The following is a 23,172-nucleotide window of genomic DNA, read 5'->3' on the forward strand; positions in this document are numbered from 1 at the left end:
AGAAAACTCACTGCACAACTCACAGAGACGTATCAGTGTATGTCTCACTTCACTCATATGATAAATGCTGTTTCTTAACAACGGCAGGATTTCTGCACAGAGTAACGTAGATCCAATTCTATTCAAAGAAAAATTACAAAAAGTACACCTTCGTCAATGTTGAGAGCATTAGGTTTTCAGAACACAAGCCAAGTGTTGGCGGATTTTCATCATGTGATTTAAAACTCAATCCTAACGATCAGCCCAAAAGGTGTTCAAAGGTGACGTTTGTTCTCTCATTAGCCTTTTAACCACCTGATTGTTGTACATCCAGATTCTTTTCTATCACCATGGTGAGTGGAAGTAGGCCTACATACATGGACACTGAAATGCAAGGGTACATCGTGGAGCTAAAGGGCTCAAATAATTGACCAGGAATCCTTTGACATCTGTGCGTTTCGTATGTGCGCAGTCATACGCTTGCATTTATGATCAACATAAACGTAAAGTGAAAAGAGTGAAAAAATAGGGGTTCCGAACTTTCAAAATTCACAAAAATCGCAGTACGGAAGATAGTACTTTGACATCTTGCGTTTCGTATGTGCGCAGTTATACGCTTGCATTTATAATCAAAATAAACGTAAAGTGAAAAGAGTGAAAAAATAGGGGTTCCGAACTTTCAAATTCACAAAAATCGCAGTACGGAAGATAGTCAGTCAAAACTTTCAAATAAAACTGCAAAAGAAATTGTACACGTGACTGGTCTTTGCACGGCAAGTAATCGTTAACCTGTGGAGGGAGACTTTTTATACTGTGCGTATTGCTAATCTCTGACCCATCATCACCGGGGCAATAGCATAGCATGATGCAATAATTTGACAAGTGTTTGCGTTTGTACAAGATGCTTATAGGTACACAGTATGATATAGTTTGATTATTTCAAGCCGGGTATAAATTTAATGGCCATGAATAGCGATAGATTTAACTTTTGAACACAATGTTTGGACAATTCTAAAGTACCAGTTTGGCAAAAAAAATACGTGTTTTTGTCAACTTAATTTGTACAACATAGCTATATCACGTAACGACTGCCCAGAGTATTCTCTAGGTGAGATAATCACGACACATAATTACAACATACCAGCTACATCTTTGGAAACGTATTCCAGGAATCTTTCTGTGGCACATACACAACTGGAGTAAAATATCACTATCACTATGCCACCATTGTTTTTCTGGAAAGTAATATTAGAGTAGGGATACGAACAGATAGACAAAATGGCAAACATAGCCGTTTCATTAGCTTATGTGCGTTCATAGGGTACGTCACAGTAACATATTACATGGCCGTTTTCAGTGCTGTAACAACGGGTCAATACTAATAATAATTCTAATAGTGACTTTAATAGTAATGGTAATAGTAATGCTAGTAGTAGTAATAGCAGCAGCAGCAGCAGCAGCAGCAGCAGCAGCAGTAGTAGTAGTAGTAGTAGTTCAAACCATCGTTTATTCACTATATACATTAAATTGTACAAAGACTATATAAATCAGAAAACGGAAACTGATTTCCAAAAAAAGGAGAAAAATGACGGGGAAACCTGCGAAATACAGTGAATTTACAAATATTACAATATAAGTACAGAAAAATCGAGGTGAGTTACGTCAAAAAAACGAAATCCCGATGACGAAAGATATTTGAGGTACAGGTACGTAGTACTGGTTGTAATTATTATTTTTGTTGTTGTTGTTGGACCAGTGCAACCCTACCACTAATTCCAATTATGCTACTCATTTGTATTTACTGTCATTAGATTTCAACTTAATCATTCTGATTAACTATTCCTCTAATTGTTTGTTTTACCATTCACCTTACCATTCATCTTACCACTGTTTTACTATTCACCTTACCATTTACCTTAGCATTATTTTACAATTCACTTTAAAAATGTTTTACCATTCACCTTACCATTGTTTACCATTCACCTTACCATTCACCTTACCACTACCATTGTTTTTCCAATTCACTTTAATATGTTTTACCTTTCACCTTACCATTCACTTTACCATTGTTTTAATCATCATCTTTCCATTGTCTTACTATTCACCTTACCATGGTTTTACCACCCACCCTGTCACTGTTTTACGATTTACCTTACCATTGTCTTACCATTCACCTTACCAAACTCACTAAGACACCAGAGGGAACATTTCGTGAGTTGTTCCGGACTGCCCTGGCACAAGAATGGCTGAAAACCACCTGAGCCTGGGCGACGCGCAAGACAGCGTGCATTGTGGCATAAGCAACGTGAGGTATATCGACCAACATACCTATGCTGTTCATTTCAAGGATCATATCATTAATGAGAATGGAATCGTACATTGGTACAAATATACGAATAAACAAAAACTAAACGAATTTGATGTTGACAGTGTCGCCTGCCAGCTTCTCTTAAATTATTTTTCTCTTCTTTTGGCATTGATTGGAAAACACGAACTCGAAAACATCTTTGGAGAGATTTGTATCATATTATGCATCACTTTAATCATTTTTTTCCAGATGCATAATGCCTACTTTGGAAGATTCGTATGATTCGATACACACATACATAGATAGATACACATTGCATGGATAGATACATAGATGCACTCATAGATGCACTCATACGTACATACATACCATACATACATACATACATACATACATACATACATACATACATACATACATACATACATACATACATACATACATACATACATACATACATACATATATGTGAATTTTATCAGTTTGTCATGGCAACGTGATACTTACAAACCCCCAAACACACAAATAAAAGAAAGAATACATGTATATGAATTCTTGGACAGTCACCAACTGCACATTTGTGCCTTGTGTACTTACCCTGACCTATTACTACCCTCAGCCTCAAGTGTTGGGCGGAAAATGCCCCGAATACATGTCTCGGCAACGTTTGCATACGGGCAGTTCTTCATAACAGGTTGTTCATGCACCCAAAACCTCTTGAGAAAGGTCAATGGTTCATCTCTGTGTCTTAGTCGTGTCACACAGTCAACAAATTAAGTGTTGGAAATTGTCAACGCAATTTTACAAAGCTTCGGCAACTTTACCCCGTCTTTCAGTTTTATCACTCGACGATGTTTTCTCATTAGATTTCTGTTCAGATTCTGTGTTCTGCGTCTAAGTAACAATTGGAGAATCCCGATTCTATATTCCTTATAGAGAAGCAAGGCTAAGGTCTTTTGTCGATGACATCAGCCTTACCTTTCCCCACTCGCTGAGATCCCCAAACTCTGAGTTATCATTCATGTCACTATTTTCGACCCTGTGCAGTAAAACAAACAACTTAAAGTGTATGTCCCGCATAAATTCAAAGTTAATTTTGCTTGAAATGAGCCATGCTATATGATTTTGCCACCCCTACTTTATCAATAAATGCATCACCCCAATGAAACGACGCGGTTAAATATTATTAAAATGCAATATGTGTGCGACTTTGAAGTTAGCTGCCATTCGGTCGTTTCGTTCGGAATTCGCGGGCATTGCCACCGGAAATGACGTAACTAATAGAATGTACGAGTGAGTGTGTTCACCTCGGCCATAGCGAATGCTTACCGCTGTGGCTTCAACATGGTGAGAAGTTACGCCTTTGGTGGCTGAAGTAACTGCAGCTATTGTCAGTTTATTGCATTTTAGGATGATGTATTAGCCGCATTTGACAAAATTACAAGAAAGGGTCGGAAAAGAGGCATTCAGACAAGCGTTTTCTGCGGTGCACATTTTCGAGTGCCGTGACTTAGAATAAACACGGTTCGGAAGCCAGATGTACGGTAAGATAGACTTTAATTCCTGGAGTTAGGCTACTACATCAATTATGTAATCGCAATGCCGTACCAGTACGACCATTGTCACAAGAAAGCTTCGCGTGTATCATCATCAACTGTGGACAAGAGCGAGAACAGCAGCAAGACTGCGACAGGTTGCCCAAAACATGTCAAGGATGCAGGGGCCGCGGAGAAGTATGGCCGTGTTTACATCCCCCAAGACTGATCGCCGATTCAGATGCTTTACGAAAGTGATTGTAAATAAATAAATGAATACAAGTACTAGATCTCATGCATGTGTGACTATATTATTAGTAACGTTAGGAGATATCTAATTTTATATTCCTAAAAAGTTTACGTAGTGATTGACTGACTCTTTGCGAGACTGAACGATAGGTTGTGTATAATACAGCACGGCGCTGCCAGTAACAGTGACACAACGTGTAGCATGCAAAGAAGTTTATACTGTTGACGAAGCAGTCGCGTTGTCGTCATCTGTTCCCTTCTGCTCGACTAAGTCTCCCCTAAAATATTTTAGCTTCTTTGAGAATTTCGCAGTCATGAAACAATGAACACTGTGCTTTATATCGCTGACACTTAATCAAGAAAAAAAACTGCGGAAGCGTAGCTGATCACTCGGTCACAGAAACGGCCGGCCGAGCCGCCCGGCCTCGGGTGCCAGTATGCCCGATATTTACATCATGTCAATTTTAATTTATCTCTTCCCGAGAATTTGGCTAGACATGTCTTTACGGTCACATATTTTTAAAAGTGCCAATGTTCATGTGAGGTTTTATAACGCCAAACTGAAGATTTTGCGGCGAGAATACTACCTTTGGTGTTTATGCTAACATGACCCTCAGCCTGTTCCACTTCCAGCTGTTGATAGGAAAGATGTGTATTATGAACGGTGGACAATTTTCAACTTGATCTCTACTACATTTATCTACCAGCGTCATGGTGTAATTCAAATTTTTATATACAGATTTTGAACGAGGCAATTTGTGTTGAGAAGTAATAATAAGGTGGGATGGCAACTCCAGACTTATATTTATATTTTGTTAGCTTGTGGTTGTGTGTACGGTAGTGCACTGGTGTGTTTGACTGTGGTCACGATGGGCTTGTCACTGACGCGACGGTCAACAAGAGTTCCGCTCCTGTTCTCGTTTAGGTTAAGGTTCCGACTGTTAAAATTTGCAGGCCTGTAAATTCTGAACAGCTTTGTAACATCTTCTGTGACGATGATATTCTCAGTTGCACTGCTTTCACTCATGAAATTATCACTATCTCCATAGTCAATGCACGAAGTCACCATCACCCATTCTATTAGTGACGTCACAGCTACTTGCGCCAAAACGGGGCGAGCTCGGCAATTTCCGGAAAATGTCGCCATGATGGAAATCGAAAAGTGCAACTTTTCCCGTGTTTTCGTCGAAATAACATAATACAACCGTCTAAAAACCGCTCAAATAAGCTTCAGTTTGTGTGTAAATGTTTGTTTTATTAATACCAATTTCATTGACAACCAGAACTATGGTATTGCCCCAAGTCAAACGAAAAAGTCTCAAAATGTGGCAGGACTCACACTTTAAGCATGTCGACATAAAACTGTGATTCTAATCGCTAAAATTTGCATAAGTGTTTGATTTCATCTATTTTCAGTTTTTTTGAAAGTGTATTGAGTCGCTGAGCATGTGGATTTCTCGCCCTCCGTTCATACCAATTGCAAATCATAACATTTCTTAATGTGAACGGGGAAGAAGTTGCGACTGTTGATAATTTTTTCCAATATTTCTATTTAATGTATCAACTTCAGTCTCTTTCTATCTCCCTACAGCATGCTGAATCACACAATATTCAACTTGTCAGCAAAACATTTGTATGTCTATACTATTCTATTATTGATGATTGATCGAGTTAGAGTCCGGGCCGAAATTAATATTTGTCAACGATACAAATGTACAGTACACACAAGCTGTCATGGCAATTAAGCTGAATATTAGATGTTTGAACGTGGTAGGGTTTAAAACAAGAGATTGGAGTTGATAAAAAGAGTAAAAGTACGGAAAAGTATTATATGAACATCGTTCACTTAATAGTGTTTCTAGCTATGCTAAGCGTGTCTTCGGCCTGTTATCATCAGGGTTTGTTACAGCTACGTGTAACTGTCAATTATCTTGTTCCAAGGGCGTACATCAGCCAGAGATTAGCGAAACTACTGTCGGCGCTGTGTCTTCCTTCCATACCGATCAAACTCACGATTTTGCTTACAGTCCGCCGCGGCATAGTTTAGTTGTTTTATTGATTGATAGGGCCAGTACCTGAAGGTTTTGATGTTTATTTTACTGTTCTCTGTTTTTAATGGCAGTTACAGTTTCTTGTTCTACTCCTCAAAGCATGTTGAGATACACAGTATTCAGCTTGTCAACTCATCCTATATATGTGCAGACTACATTGTTATTGTTGACAAGTGATTCTATGACGGACTGGAATTTAAACGTAATTATCAACGGTGCAGTTTATATTTACACTTACACACGCTGAGCTGCATGCTGAGCTGACCAGCTGAACAGTTGGTGTTTTGACATATGGTTTTGAGTAATATGGAACAAAAGCTCGAATTCGACTTACGAAAATAATGGGAAAATCGTGACCTATATAGAGGGACGTCAAATTTTGGCTACCGCGACTTCGTCAATTTGTGGATGCTCACCTCAAAAGGGGGAGGGGACGAGCATTTATGACGCAGATAAGATATATGTCAACAATTGCGCAAGTCTCCTAACAGGAGATACTTGATGAATGTCATGCAGGTGCGTTCAATATCCTTTAAAACTGAACAGTAAGAAGGAAAGTATGGAATATGCATGAGGATGAGAAAACATTTGGCTATACTATTTTCATCAAAAGAACGCCATAGAAATGAGTAACGTAATCAAGTTTTGACCCTCTAGTTTCTTAATTACCAGTTCCAACACAACTCTGTACAGCTCTACATTCCTTCATACTTTTTATCTTCGACAACAACAGAAAGTGTATCATGACCTCACTGTTTTGCGATGATTTACATTCATTAACGAATTACTTAATCTGCAGATAAAATGATCATTTTTATCACGTGAACTCTTGCGCTCTGACCGTGTTTGGTACAAACCTATTACAGAACTAGGTTCATGAGATGCGCGTGCCTTGTTTTTTTTCCACTGTTTACCAACAATTGTTATACCGCAGGACAACACATGCTTCTATTTGGCAAGGTTTGAACTCAGCCCGTGACTCAGCAAAACTGAATCTGAGCTCTAGGCCTGGTAATCTTTTCATGAAATTGTCGGGCAATCAAGTTTTTGCAACTGCAAGGGATCCTGTGTCCGAAGGGAGAGGCAATGCTACGTGTCTAAGAGTACTGCTCTGTTCGACTCGGTCAGACACTTGCATACTGAGCGATTAGAATGGGTGAGTATTTAGGGAGAGTGGCGGACACACATGAACGCTTACTCCTCATGGCAAAGGCGGGATATGCTTAATTTCATTTGAGGGATTTTATTAGAAACTGTTTATTGTATAATTTACTGACTATGCGTGTAAACAAACAAACAAACAAACAACAAACAAACAAACAAACATAAACCTTTATTTGACAAACATGAATAAAAATAAAAGTCTTTATTGGTTCGTCATAGTATATGGAAATAATCATACGTTACAAATAAACAAACACGCATAAAGCGTAGAGCGAAATTACATATTGACAAACATGAGGTGTCAGTCGGTTAGTATGATGGCAATATGGTATTTTGATCAAATTTCAAATTTCAATTTTCATTCTGCTTTGTCATAAGCATGGTTGGGCTACATGCAAAAAGTATAAAACTAGCTACAAAAGTCTCAATGACATATTGATTTAAATATATCTATTTGTGGTCGTCATTTGAGACCCGTTAGGAAAATTATTTAAATTTGTTGTCCCTCTTCTGTCAGATGTGTTCCCAAAACCTGGCCATGGCACTTCTGAACAAACGGCTGACGCACATTCTCGACGGCTCTCTACATGACATGGCATCACATCACATCACATCACATCACATCACATCACATCATTGAAATCGATAAACATATGTGTGATTCTGTGCACGTTTTACCCTTCAGGCCAACACCTGTTAAGTTTGATGATTTTTCCAAAATTTTTCAATGTCAACAAGGCTTTCTTGTTTTAATCCCCAAAGCATGTTGAAATGCACAGTATTCATCTTGCCAACTCAACTTGAGCATGTATTGCAATAACAGTGCATTTTTAATACAAGCATAGACGTTGTGTTCACGAGCAATAATTATAACACGCCCAGTAACGCGCGGTCATAGTACTGCCTTGGCAGTCTCTCTGTAAATATTAATATTTTCTGTTCACATCTAAACAGTAAATGATAATCATTTACTGTTTTGAGAGAATGCCAAGGCAGTACTATGACCGAGCACTACTGTGCAATGCTACAACTAGACCATATTTCCAAAGATCTGCGCTACAACCGCAATAATTTGCATAAATTCTGAAAGTCATTCAGTATTTAAGTACAGTCAAGTGCTTACATAAGTTTATAATGATGACAGAAATATAACATTTTTATCAACAATGTTCACAGTGTTTTGTAAATTTATTAATATCATTTTTTTACATTTTTGTTATGACTAATAATACCTTCTGTCCCTGTGGTTTCGCTGGCACATTGGCGATATTCTGCTTTGCTTTTTCTGCCGTTTATTGCTGCTTGGGAAGTTCACAGTAGCCAAAATATCTTGCCAGAGTAATGATTCCACAGTAAAAAAACTGTTACCCGTAGTAGTTTTGGGACTAACTGGTATTTGGGGTAAAGTTTGGTGGGACTAGGCGGTAATACTTGAGACAAGGAGGTTTTGGTACGTAATAGTGTTGTGACGAAATTGTGTAGGGCCACCTGCTGTCGGCGCGAGGTATCTGGATAGAACCCTATCCATATGCGGCCACCACAACACCTTTATATCACGTAGGCTGCATTCATAAACACCTTCGGGGGTGTTAGAGATTCAAAAAAAGTTCTCAGATTTTTCAAATACCCCTAACAAACTCACGATGTGTTCAAGTCCCCCCTTTTGACTTCCTATAATTTTGAAGTCCCCCTCAAACGAAGGCAAAAAGTGTCCGATATAATACTTCGTCCAAATATATCAAATCATAATACATAGGAGTCTATTGGGCAAACTATTGACATTTCCCCATAAAAACAAGCTATATCTCTACATTGATATGTGTGTGTATGATAATTCATGTAAATGTACTTTGCTTGAAGTGGCAGGTAAAAAGTGCAAGTGTGTAAAAAAATTGATTTTTGGATTTCATCAATAATGTTGATTCACTCTCTATGGAAGTCTATGAGAAAACTATGAACACGTATTTTCCAATATGAAACTAGCAATATCTGCTCATCTATAGACGTTTGATAACTTATATAAATGTACTTGATTAGCATGGGGTGTTTACAAATGCACATGTGCACAAGAAAATGTTGATCAACTATACATGGAGTCTATGACAAAACTGTGAATATTTTATCTCAATACAAAACGCAATATTTGTGCAAATATGGACCCTGGATAATTGACATTATTGTACTTGATTAGAAGAGGGTGCTAACACGTGCATATATGTACAAAAAAATTGATTCTCAAATTTCACCGAAAATGTTGATCAACCATACATTCTAGTCGATGAAAAAAATGAATAATTTTTTTCCGATAGAAAGCTTGCTAAATCTGTGTATTTATAGATGCTTGATTATTCATATGAATGTACTTGATTAGACTAGGACGGTTGCACGTGCGTGTGAGTGCAAGAAATTTGATTTTGAAATTTCACTGAAAATCTCGATTCACTATACATTGTAGTCTATGAGGAAACTTCAAATAGCACAGGGGTATTATCTCCGAAATTTGTTATTCAAAGGTTGTTTGACCTGAAGCTTCCAGTTGTTATTGATGACACTATGTACTATTCTAAATTGTTTGTATTCTGTCAAAGTCCTCAAAAATAAAAATGTACATACGACGACATGAATGTATGACACTGACCTAGACCCAATACATTGTCAATGGGAGAATGTTATCAAATAAGTTATCTCCCAAATTGGTATTATAAGGTTAAATTGAAACTTTTAGTCATTATAGAGGACAGTTTTGCACAACAGAGGGTTTTGGTAAGTGGAAATCACGACAACCTAAATATTTGGCCTCAAGGTGGCTGCTCGATTAATAATTTGTTTAATATACCCTAAAACTTGCGCCCGAAGGGCACGCCGAAAATGGAAATGGTGGGACAGTAAAGCGCCAGAAGGTATTTGGAAAGGAATTTGATATTGAATAAATTTTAAAGTCCCCCCTTTGCAATGTCAGATCCCCCCTGATATGTTGTAATCTTTTTCAAGTCCCCCCTCTCTAATCTCCCCGCCCCTACAGAGGTGCTTGTGAATGCAGCCTTAATGCGACTATGTCGAATACCTTTAATAGCTGACCTTTTACCTTGTCGCGGTGCAAAAGCCGGACGTCATTATTACACGTTCAGAGTTATCTAATTTCTTTGCTAATCACAACGACCAATGATGAAGTGATTCTTTTAGAAGGGTGGCCTGGAGTGACCCAACACTCCTATGAACACCTGCAGTCTCATCCTGCAGTGAAGTACGCTACTTTATCAATTGAGAGCAAAGCATTTTATTTAATGAGCAAAGAGTTTGTATATTTTCTTCCTGCGCATCGGTCAAAATAAGTGAACCCCCTACCCATTGCACCAAAAAATTGATGACCCCCTTTTAAGATGACAAAAATTTCATGACCCCCATCGCTTGAGTAGGGGGCATGATAGAATCAAAAAAAAGATTCTCAGATTTTTTCAAATGACCCTCCTTACAAGCTCACAAGTTGTTAATGTTCAAATTTCCCCTTCTGACTTGCTATAATTTTGAAATTACCCCTCAAAGGGATTGGACAGAAATTACAGGTGGATCGCATTATATTTTTGCGCAAGCATATGTGTACAAAATTTTGATATTTGGATTTAATTGATAATCAGCTGTTGACAATGTTGATTCACTATGCATGGTAGTCTATGAGAAAACTATGTAATACTTTTCAATACAAAACTATATCTATGCATTTATAGATATTTGATAATTTACCTAATTGGAATAGGGTTGTTACAACTGGTATGTGGACAAAAATTTGACTTTAGAATTTCACCAACACTGTTCATCCACTATACATGGGAGTCTATGATAAAATTGTTAAAAATGTTTTTCCAATGAAAAACTTGCTATACTTGTGTATATAAAGATATTCAATAATTAACATAAGTTTACTTGATTAGAATATGATGGTTCATATTATATATACTTTTTGAATTCACTGAAAATGTTGATCCACTATATAAGGGAGTCTATGAGGAAACTATGAACAATTTTTTTCCAATACAAAAATAGGTAAATCTGTATATTTATCTACTCTTGATTATTAATATTAATGTACTTGATTAGACTAGGGTGGTTACAAATGGATGTGTGTGCAAAAAATTAGATTTTAGATTTTCACCGAAATGTTGATTCACTATACATGGTAGTCTATGAGGAGACTATGAATAATTGTTTTAAAAATACAAAACTATCTAAATCTGTGTATTTATAGACGTTTGATAATTCATTTTGAAGTACTTAGTTAGACTAGGAAGGTTAAAGGTTGATATGTGTGCAAGAAATTGGATTTTGGAATTTCACCGAAAGTTTGATTCACTATACATTGGAGTCTATGAAAAATTGTGAATAATGTTTTTAAAATGCTAAACTGAATTAATTTGTGCTTTTAGGTGTTTGATAATTGACAGAAATGTACTTGATTCAAGTAGGGTATTTGAAAGTTCAGATGTTGACAACAAGTATGATATTGGAATTTCACCTAAAAGTATAATTTCACTTTTAATGGTACTATTAGTCTACAAGTAACTATTAAATAATTTCCCGAACAAAACTTGCTATATCTCTAATATGTGAGTAATGTAGGAATTGTTCATTGCCGTCAGTGAGATTGATGTACAATAAAACAAGCTTCAGAATTGAAGAAGTCAAGATGTTCATGTGACAGATAATTATACTTTTGTTCAGATTTAGTTAACAGACTTCATAGAATGAAATCATGCAGCGAATAATTTTTCTCCCAGAATACTTCTGAACACTGAAACTGCTTTTTGAGGAGACGGATTCTATGAAAATTAAGTAAACCCCCCCCCCCCGAGCTGTTTGAAAAATACATGACCCCCCCCTTGCCGTTTTCAAATTTAAGGTGACCCCCTGGATTTTGCCGGCCCAGCCCCGGCCGTAATAACTTAGGCAATATTCAAGAGATTTTGTTTATTACTAATTCAAGTAAATCAATACATATGTGCGATTGGGCAAGTATCTTTGTCCTTGAATCGAAATACATGAAGAGGTGACCGCAATACTTTAATACGAACTCTCTCTACAGAAACATGAAAACGATTTTATTTCCGAAGAGTATCTGTATGTTGTCCTGGTGTCAATATTCGATTGAGGTAGTATGCGCCTCGAAAATGAAAGACTAAACTGTTGCTAAAATTTCCCTTAAGGAATCTTTCAACCATTCTCTACCAAATCAAGAATAAAATCGAAGGTCACTGTGCAAATTTTGGTACTAGAGAAACAAATAACTGTAGATTTACCAATATTTAAAATTCAAAATGGCCGCCATCCCTCTGTTAACTATATGAAGAAAAATAAAATTTTCGAATTTCGAAAAACTAAACCAACAAAAAGTTTTCTTTCACCTAGAGCTTTAAAATGAACCCCCACAAGTGGTATATCAGAAAAGAATTGTAAAAGTTTGAGAGTCCGAATATCTGTCCCCAAGGCGCGTGCTACGTTAAAATGGCCATAATTTATGTAATGTCTGTATCAACAGCGAAATCCCTTGACTCTGTACTGTACCAAACATGAATAAATGCACAGCATTGTTCTGTACTTTTTAGTGGATCGGATATCAGTCAACTTGGCACTTTAATGACGCCCGAATGATACCTGTGTTGTACTTTATGGGAAGAGCTGACACAATTCTTCGGTCGTTTTGCGGGCATCTCTGATACATATTGTGCTCCAAAGGATGAAGTCCCGGGGACATAGTCCGGGGTGACAAGAGGAAAACAAACACGTGTTTAATGTTCACAAACACATTCTCCGTTGCTACAGGCGTGTTGTAAGAGATTTGTCTAGCACCTATTTCGACATCCGACACCAGAACTTACTCTCTCATCTAGTTTTATTTTTGAGAAACAAAAGGTACTAGTACGAACAGCCCCAACCATGTCCTCTTTGTTTGTTTGTGTACTGTAGTCAATGTTATTTGATGCAAATGGAATTAACAACATTGGAACATTAATTTAAACTCTTTGCTAGACGCGTACTTTTAAATGATGCACATTAAAAATATGAAAAACAAACAATTGCATACTAACATTTGCGGCAAGCCTCAGGTACATATGATTGCACCAACAGTGTGTCATTCCCACGCTATTATCGATGTACTAGTATGCCACAAGCTACTAGCGGGATGCGGTTATGGTAGGTTTCCAGTACAGTAGCTGTAATGAGTTTATCCACTGTTTTTGGTCAATGTCAAAGACAGTTTCTCGTTCTACTTCCCTAAGTATGTTAAATCACGCACCTGCTATTAAGGTACCGTTCAGTTTTACGGCCGGGGGGGGGGGGCCCCGGCAAAATCCAGGGGGGGGGTCATCAAAATTTTGGAATCCGCAAAGGGGGGGTCATCGCTTTTTCACTGGTAGGAAAGGGGGGTCACCACATTTTCAAAACATAATACCAACAATAAAGTTCACTTTATGCCATTGCCATGATCGACCCTCTTTACTGCCTTTGGCGGCCCACTACAATAAATATACATTATGTATTACCCATGACCCTTTTAACAGGCAGACGCCTTTGGCGGCCCACTCCAATTAGGTTTACTTCATGCAATGGCCATGATCGACCCTCTTTACCGGCGGGCCGCCTGCGGCGGCCCACTCCATAAATGACTTTATGTAATACCCCACGGCAATCTTAATGGCCGTGCGCCTTCAGCAGCCTGTCCAGTAAAGTCTACTTTATGCAATAGCCATGATCGACCCTCTTTACCGGTGGTACCGGTGGCCCACTAGAATAAAGTTGACTTTACGTAATGGCCCATGACCTCTTAACCGGAGGGCTGCCTTTGGCGAACCACTCCAATAAAGTTCACTTTATACAATGTCCATGGACATGAGTTGTCTATTGAAATGAAGTTAAAAATTGCCTTACAGTCGTCCTAATTAACAGACGTTTCAATGGATGAGGCTGAGAAGTTTGTGCACTGGCATCTCTGCTACACAAATAAAGTGCGCGGCGTACCGGAGTTCAAATCCAAACCATGCGGGTAAATTTGACGTATGGGTTTTAGTTATTTTTAAGCGCGGGGGGGGGGGGGGGTCATCAATTTTTTTCGTCTGACAAAGGGGGGGGTCATCTTTTTTTCACGAAAAATGCAGGGGGGGTCTATATTTTTTTGAACACCGCGACAAGATTTGCCGCCCCCCCCCCAGCCGTAAAAACTGAACGCTCCCTAAACTCGTCAACACAGCGTCTACACGTATGCAATGCACTGTTGTTGTTTACGTTTGAATTCTAGTCCGGACCAGAATTCACTTGTCAACAATAGCAATACAGTCTACACAAATACAGGCTCAGTTGACAAGCTGAATACTGTGTATTCAAATATGTTTTAGGTGTAGAATAATTACCTGTAATATATTGTCATTAAAAAGAAAAATAGTGAAAAAAATCAGCCAAATTTACAGCTACTGGTCCTGTACAGAGGGCCGTCCCTATCACAAAACTGAAGCAAGCTACAAACTTGCTTCCCAGTATCGAAGAAGGACAATCTGTACGGCAGCAGAGGACTGCCGAGTATAATTGGCCTTTTAAATGTTTGATGGCGTCGCTGAGGCAGGATTAAACTCAAGTAATATTAATCAACACCAGCAAAACCGTGATGCGCCCCTATCAGCACCACCCGTGTGATGTATATACCGGACCGGAAGAACGCCGAGTGCTGTCCTATTCAATGACAGTTACTCATGGTCATTAACCCAGAATCAAATTAGAGAGACATAATTGTATATAAACGGCTATAAAACATATATTTCAGGATGACAGATATCTTATCATATCTCTCTCTTGTTTCTTGTCTCATCTCTCACCATTAAGTTGCTGTAATGCACGAGCGTAGGTAGATAAGATATACTACACATCCTGGTGCGAGGTTTCTGGCAGTTCATTGCCTATTTCGTATATCCCTGTAGATCATCTTGCAATTTGGCAATTTTCCTACATTCTGTAGGTCGCTGTGATGCCAACATTGTCGACTTGTTCGACTTTTCGTACCTGGCGTGATGCTCTAAAAATTGGATTTGAGAATAAACAGAATGCCGTAACCGGAATCAACGAGACTAGAGTGAAGGGCGTGTTTATTGTGTATGTCTGCCGATTTGTGACGATGGATGAGATAGACCATCCACCAACAGATGATGCAATTTGTCACAAATCGTCAAATTATGATATCATACTGGGTTTTGAGAGTAAGTGTAGTTTTGATGCAACATGCTATAGGTTCTGAACACTGTGATCGTCTGAACACCGGAGACACATCTGCCCCGTACAAATCGCTTCAACTCGACACGCGATCAATTTGATGTACCTGCCTGGGCTGATAAGAAAGAGATTCAGAGGCGATGCTTTTTCTGAAGATAACTGATGAACCACGAAAACATGAAACTCAGAAATATGATGCGGGGTTGTATCCTTTGGACAAAGTTGATGTTCCGAACTATCCATTCTGTGCATTACAGTGTGTAGAGTAGTGAAACAAAACGGAATGATGCAACGCGCCTCAAGGACAAATTGACCTTCGTGAGCCTGAAAATTCGCAAAAGATGGTTGGTTTGTTTGTTTTTCGGCGCGTCGTTATCTGATGACGCATCCGAGTTGGTTGATGAAGCGATGGCCCCGGTGTATCTATGCCAAGGTCAGGAAGAATTTTGACCGCGCGAAAATTCGCAAGACCTCACTTGTTGGATTTCTCGACACGTTTCTGACACGTGGTCGATTTCACGCATCGGAGAAGAGCAAAACGGATGATGCAATTTCCCCCAAAGGTAATGATGAACTTTGATTGACATGATCAGATGATGTCAGTTTGTCTTTTGGACGACACTTTGTTCACGCGTTTTTTCATATCTCCCGAGGTTCTTTGATGTTTGTTATATACCGATGGTTCGACATCGTTTCAGTGTCACTCGTGTGTCCGGTTCTGCGACATGGTTGCATCATGCGAATATACGGTGTTGGCCTTTTGCATGGATTGGAGCTGTATGATGATGACACCACAAACCAGATAAACGCTGCACAATGGTATCAGTGTGTACACGTCGTCGTCATCTTTTGCAAATTTGTACAATAAAATTTTCCATCAGGGAGTACAATGACCCTTTGCGAAAACAGTGCCCTTTTTCACCTTAGTCACACTGAGAAAATGTCGAAGTCCTCTTATGATCCAACAGGTGGCAGCCTACCAGAGTCTAGAAAAAGTATCAAAATAGATTTCTAAGTGTAAATAAACATATCAAAATATGTAAGACATCCAGAATATAGCGAAAATTGTGAAGGAAATGTGAAAGGCATTTGCCCAACCATCTGCGATTTAAAAAGATCCCTTCTCACACCCAGTCTTTCCCTCCTAACTTATCATCACGATGACACATCACTGCCCCTTTTTCCCATGGCAAAAGATTACTTCTTCCATCTCCTTGAGACGATTTGCCATCTCTGCTTTTCCCGCCACATCTAAAATGCTTGCACGAACAGACGTGTACTTGTTCGCAGTGCTTTGTTTTATAAGATGAGATAAGGGACGGACCATTAGATCTTGGGAGGGGGTGGTCAAAAACAGAAAAAAAAAATTCAGAGCAGAAAGTTAGGAAAAAAAAATCTTCAAACTAGTTTGCAAAATAAAAAAAAATAAATAAGAAGACAAATGCGTAAAAAAATCTGCAAAAGTCTTTAAAATTTTGAATTTTTTTAGATTTTACCGACAGAAAGCAACTTTCTGTATTTTTTAGTACATCCTCCCGGCACATTTTTAATTTTAATTTATACATTTAGAGTGACTGTATCCCTTATACTGGAAGTTGTGATTATCTTATCTTTTCAGGACTTTTGTATTCTGATCACTTGAAAATTATGAAATTATAGAACCTGTTTTCTACTTGTTTCCTGCGTACAAACCAAGCAGGTACACTAGGTAAAACATTGAAACTATGGTATGGTTGTCAAGACAGAAAGTTGTATTTGCCTTTTAAGATCAAGGTAAACAGATGCAGGCCACATAAGGTTTCATTTTTTTCACAGCATTTTATTGCAATGATGAATGCAAGAATGGGTGAACAAGTAGAAACACGTCAATAATGATAAAACAACATATCAAGTCATTATGTATTATTTTGCTTTTAAAAAGGCATTTTCAATTCTTTTTTCTCAAAAAACAGCCTCAAAAAACAACAGCAACACATGTTTTATCATTCAACAATACACTACGTAGAATGCCATCTATCCAACAAATCCCAACACAAAAACACACAAAAGGGGTTGAACTTTGAAAGTTTCTCGATAGCAAATACTGAATAAATCTGCATGAATAATCGTTTTTGTGTAGCAAATTTCATAGAAATTGGACAAGCCCTTTCAGAGAATACAGATTTTTTGACCATGAATGGCATAAATTGCCCTAAAAAGACAAATATTGAAATTTCAACACATCTATACACATCCAATCAATTGGACATGCTGCTACAGAGAAATAGATGTTTTGATCAAAAAAGGGCAACAATTGCTCTAAAAACACAAATATGCAAATTTAACTATATTATTTAGCTTATGTTAGCTTCTCAGCTTGTCAAAATCAATTGTAAATCATGAGATGCATGATGTTTGTGGGGTGCATGTAGCCATTTCACCACGCAGTAGAAAGGGAAGCCAGGAAACCAAAATAGTCAATTTTCAAAACTATAGGAAGCTACTGAGGAGCAAGAAGACCATGTTTCAGAGGAAGATGTGTAATCCGAAAAAAATGCTCCCAAAGTGCCACCAAATAACACCATTTTTATCTCTATTTTTCAAAAGCTCCAACAGCAGGAGGGGGACACCCCCTCCTGACCTCTCCCCGCAAAAATACTCCCCAAGTGCCATCAATAACACCATTTAAATCGCTATTTTTCAAAAGCTCCAACGGCAGCAGGGGACATCCCCTCCCGACCACCCCTTGCAAAAATACTCCCTAAGTGCCACCAATTAACACCATTGTAATCTCTATTTTTCAAAAGCTCCAACAGCAGCAGGGGGACACCCCTCTCCTGACCTCCCCCCCCCCCGTGACCGCTTGCGTGGCCGCTTGTGGTGCTTGGCACCACATCTTTGCCCTCTTTATCTTCAGACAGCGACGAACTAAAAAAAAATTATAAATCTGAAAATTTACTCTGAAAAAAAAAATTGCACAGCTAATCTCAATTGGAAAAAATAATTTCAGAAATTTACAATAGTAAAAAAAAAATTTTCACAATTTCATTGTGACCACCCCCCTCCCAAGGTCTAATGGTCCATCCCTAACTTCGTTATCTGAATCAGCACAACCTACTTCTCTAGAGAAGTTCAACAACTTTTCTGCAGACAACAGTGACAGTTACCCGTGGTTAGGTACACGGCCAAGGACGCTGTAACCCGCTTTAATCCAAGTTTCCAGGAGCTAGATAAAACTAGAACATTTATCACAGCTTGTTGACAACAATCATTAAAATTTAAATGACACCTTTCACCCAAACAGCTTTGTAGGTGGTCCCATAATGCATTAATCATTAGAAAGGTTATTTTGAGATTTAGCATATAGAGTCTTATCAAAACGCAAAAATGACATCAGACGAATAGACAACGGAAGAAATAAGTATCATTGTGCAAATGAGAATCAGAAAAACAAGCCTTCTGTCCGAAGATTGCATCACACATATACACGGATTTTTATGTTTTACATAACCCTCACAAAAACAACACAGATTTGGTCAAACGCTTACCCATCTACTAGAGGGTGGCATGTTCTAGGGTAGCTGCAATAATTGTAGCCTTGGTGGGCTTGGCCGTGTGGCTTGGGCATCCAAAGCCTAGCCCACCACGGCTACAATTATTGCAGCTAATTCTAACGTATCATCTGGGGGTCCTGTCCCTGTCCAAGTTGCCATTATATTTCATATCTAGAACCTTAAACATGGCTGGACAAATTTGTGCCAAAGTTGGTACACGTACACGGACATCTACGTCCTACATATGCCTTTGGATTTTATTTTGCAATATGATCCAATATGGCTGCAAGGGGGCCATTTTGTTTCAATTTTCTCATGTCTAGAGCCGTAACGGGCAAACATCTGGATCAATTTGTTTCAAAGTTGGTACAAGGACATACATTACCCTATGCTGTACTTACCGCACATAATTTTGTTTACTTTGCAGGAAACGATGCAATATGAACACCAGGCGGCAATTGTGTTTCAATTGTTTCATGTCCAGCTCTATAACGGGGACATACCCGAACATTTTCACTTCAAAGTTGATACAAGGACATTCATTCTCTGTCAGTCATATGCACACCGATTTGTTTTGGGATACGATCTCATATGGCCACCACTGGACCATTTTGTTTGAATTTTATATGTCCAGAGCCATAACTTACAGGCATGTCTGCACCACAAAGTTTGAAAAAGGACTTGACCTTACAACACAGACATACCTGAACCGATTTCATTCAAACTTTGGAACGGACAATGCTCCATGACCTATAATTACATATATGTATAATTGATGAGGTATAGCCTGGATATGAGGGTCAAAGGTCACTGGCAACCCCAAAATTTACTTGTGCATTTTCGTCGCATATCGGACAACGTTCAGTAGACAAAAGCCCTCTCGCACTGTGTATGGGATAAGATATAATTATAGCTTGGCTGCAAAGGTATAGGGCGAGTCAAAGGTCACAGAAAATTCTGAAAAATAATATTTTTAAAAATCTATATTAAGCTAAAATGGCTTAAAACATTGATATTTGCAATGTAACAACCTGGCCATACGATCTCCAAAGTTAATGTACAGAATTCCCATTGATCATTTTTTATGCAAATGAGGTCAATTTTAAAGTGAAAATCAGGATGGCTGCAAGAGAAAGGATCTAAATGTTATTGAAGTGGACTGTAACACTTAGGTGGAGGGTCACTGTGTTTGTTACGCATGAAAATAGGGAAGGTCACCAACTTTTGAAGATTCACTATTTTACGCACCGTGTCATTTTAAAAAATATCGGCCCTCCCTCTCTTTAATTTCTCGCCCTTGCTTTATACGCACGTATGGGCGCTGTAGTAACAGGACCATGGGGAGAGAGTGGCGCGAGTAATACATGGAATGGACCGTCTGTATTGCAGTTTTCGGATTTCACTCAATGTATTTCTTTTTTCTTTATTTCTTTATTATTTTATGAATTTCATTTTCAGTTTCTTTATTTTTTCATTTCATTTCGTCGTTTCGTCGATTATAATTAGCCAGAACATAGTACTGGTAGGGTCTACTAGACTACAAATGGATGAACACGACGCTGTTTGCCATGAAAGGGATTATGTAATCAGCATAAAAAACTTTCATGGTGAATTGTTTTAAGTTAAAGTTTTGATGAGTATTTCGATTTGGATCAAACTGTGAAAGATGTCACTTCGTAAAATCACATTATTGTCTGTCTTTTCACTGACAGATGAGGTAACTCGACTTCACAGAGTGACGCCACCACATACAGACTTATCGGCACGATTATTTTTAATGTTCAACAAAGAACAGATCGTTATCGACACAATCTATTTTTATTAGGATCATCATATTCCGCCAAAATAGAATAACCTGCAACTCGAAAATTATTACTGATACCTCTGCCGTGATTCCTAGACTCTCGGGAATCTTTGGTGACCTCTTCCAGAGTTACAAAGTTGCAGATTTGCGATCAAAGTGCGTATAGTCAGCATTTAGTTGTGAAAAATGACTTGTGCTTTATGCCATCTGCTTGCAGTCCATGCCAGAAACGATTAGTTAAAGATACTGGCGTATCAATTAATATGGATATAGAATATCTGTCGGGCGCTTTTAAATAAACACAGTTTCCAAGTCGTGATACACTGCAGATAGCTTTTCTCTAACCTCGTGACCCGCTGATTCCGATGTTGCTAATAGGCTTTGAAGCTGCGCCCTTCTGTTGGGTGAATTCATACCAGCGTTTATATTGTATGCTCCATACTGCACTCAAATGCCCAAATTATTTGTGTTTCACGTTCATAGAGGGAGATATAAACCTGTCGCAAAATATCTAAAATTTAACCCCCTTATAAAATCACTGAAATTTGAAAATGAATAAAATTTCCATAATTCGGTTAACTTGTGACTGCACTCTGATTTATTTCTCTAAAGAAGAGAAATCACATTTGCCTCGTACGATATAGAAACAACAGTACCACTAAGTTTAACTGTAATATGTTGATTTGTGAAATCGAAAACAGAGTGTTGCGTATATGTATGATAGAGCGGTGCTTTGTGAAATGCAACTATTTAGGGAAACTTGAGATGTGAAGTAAAATTGAATAATAACAGTAGAATGCAAAAAAGAAGGTAAAGAAAGTAAACAAAAATATGTTGTGTGATATTGAAAATACAGTATTAGAAGGAATACAAGGTACTACGGACCTATTGTATCCAATCTATAGGGCTTACTAACAATTAATAGCCATGAGTGCATTGCTTGTTCCTTCCCTAGATTGCACATGATTGAACAAGGAAAAGTAACTTGTGAAGTCCTTCTGAGGTTTCATATCTGTTGGAATTATCACCCAGAGTGCTTTCCACGTTCTTGAGGCTTTGCACGGGAACTTTTGCTGTATAGAACCGGAAACCGGCGTTTCAAGGCTTACCGAAGCATACCATATTCATAAAACGCCTTAGAGGGCGCCATCCCAACCTCTGTGAGTACGAGATGAGAACTTGTGTACAAGACGCATTGTAATTTTAACGCATTCACAGTTATGTAGATTGTTTTATTTGTGACTATGTTGAAATAATTTATCTTTTTCAAAAAAAAAAAAAAAAAAAAAAAAAAAAAAAAAAAAAAAAAAGAGAGATGAGAACTTGTGTACATGCTGTGTACAGAGTGGAAAAAATGGGCCACATAGTGAAATGGGCGCCGATCTAAATTTTGTTGATTAGTAACCAACGCGTCGATACTCTATATTTACTCAAAGAAACATGAAACGTTAGAAACATGAAACAAACAAAAGATAAATTTCAACAGGTATGAAACCTCAGAAAGGAATGAACAAGTTACTTTATAAAACTTTCCTCGTCCAATCATTTGAAACAAAACAAGGTGTAACCACCAACTTTTCGGAGTAGAGAAGTTTATAATAGTATTTGGAATTGAATTGCAAACGTTTACTTTGAAGTTAACATTCAGGCAAAGATAAGACGGAGAAATATTAATGTTCTTAACTTTAAAAGTTGTTCAAAATAAATTTCACACAACATAAAACTGGGAAACGAGTCACTTTTGTGCTCACAGAGAAGAGCGCCCTCAGGCGACAGATTTTCCAGTTTGACCCGAGATGAGTTTGCCTTGTTGTATCACAGGGGCAATACAATGGTTTATTAATTATGACAAATACAAATACAAAACATTTTATAACGTTACAATTGGTGCAACAAAAGTTAAAGTGGGAAAACCAACTTACCAATTCTTGGAAAGTACAGTAAGTCCCTCTGTGATGGTGTATTCTGTTCATTTGTATCACAGCATATTACATTTGTCTAATTTACCACTCTTGCAGCAGAGTTTTTTTGTTGCTTTTTTTATTCTGTTCTTATCATTTTCACTTCTATTGTGGTTTTTCATGCTTTGGCTTTTGTGTCCCACATCACTTTGTTGTTTTAGACCCTAGTGTGTGGTCAAAATGTTGGTATTGTAGTAAAGCTTTGACTGTAATTTACTTCACTTGTCTTTTAAAATCAAGTTACCCTTTTTAAAGTCCACTTCTCCAAAACTGGTGCATCCATTCATAGTTGAACTGATTACAATACCGACTGTAACAAACTGCTATAATGCATCCAC

The sequence above is a fragment of the Ptychodera flava genome, chromosome 17, assembly GCF_041260155.1.
Source record: "Ptychodera flava strain L36383 chromosome 17, AS_Pfla_20210202, whole genome shotgun sequence".
NCBI lineage: Eukaryota > Metazoa > Hemichordata > Enteropneusta > Ptychoderidae > Ptychodera > Ptychodera flava.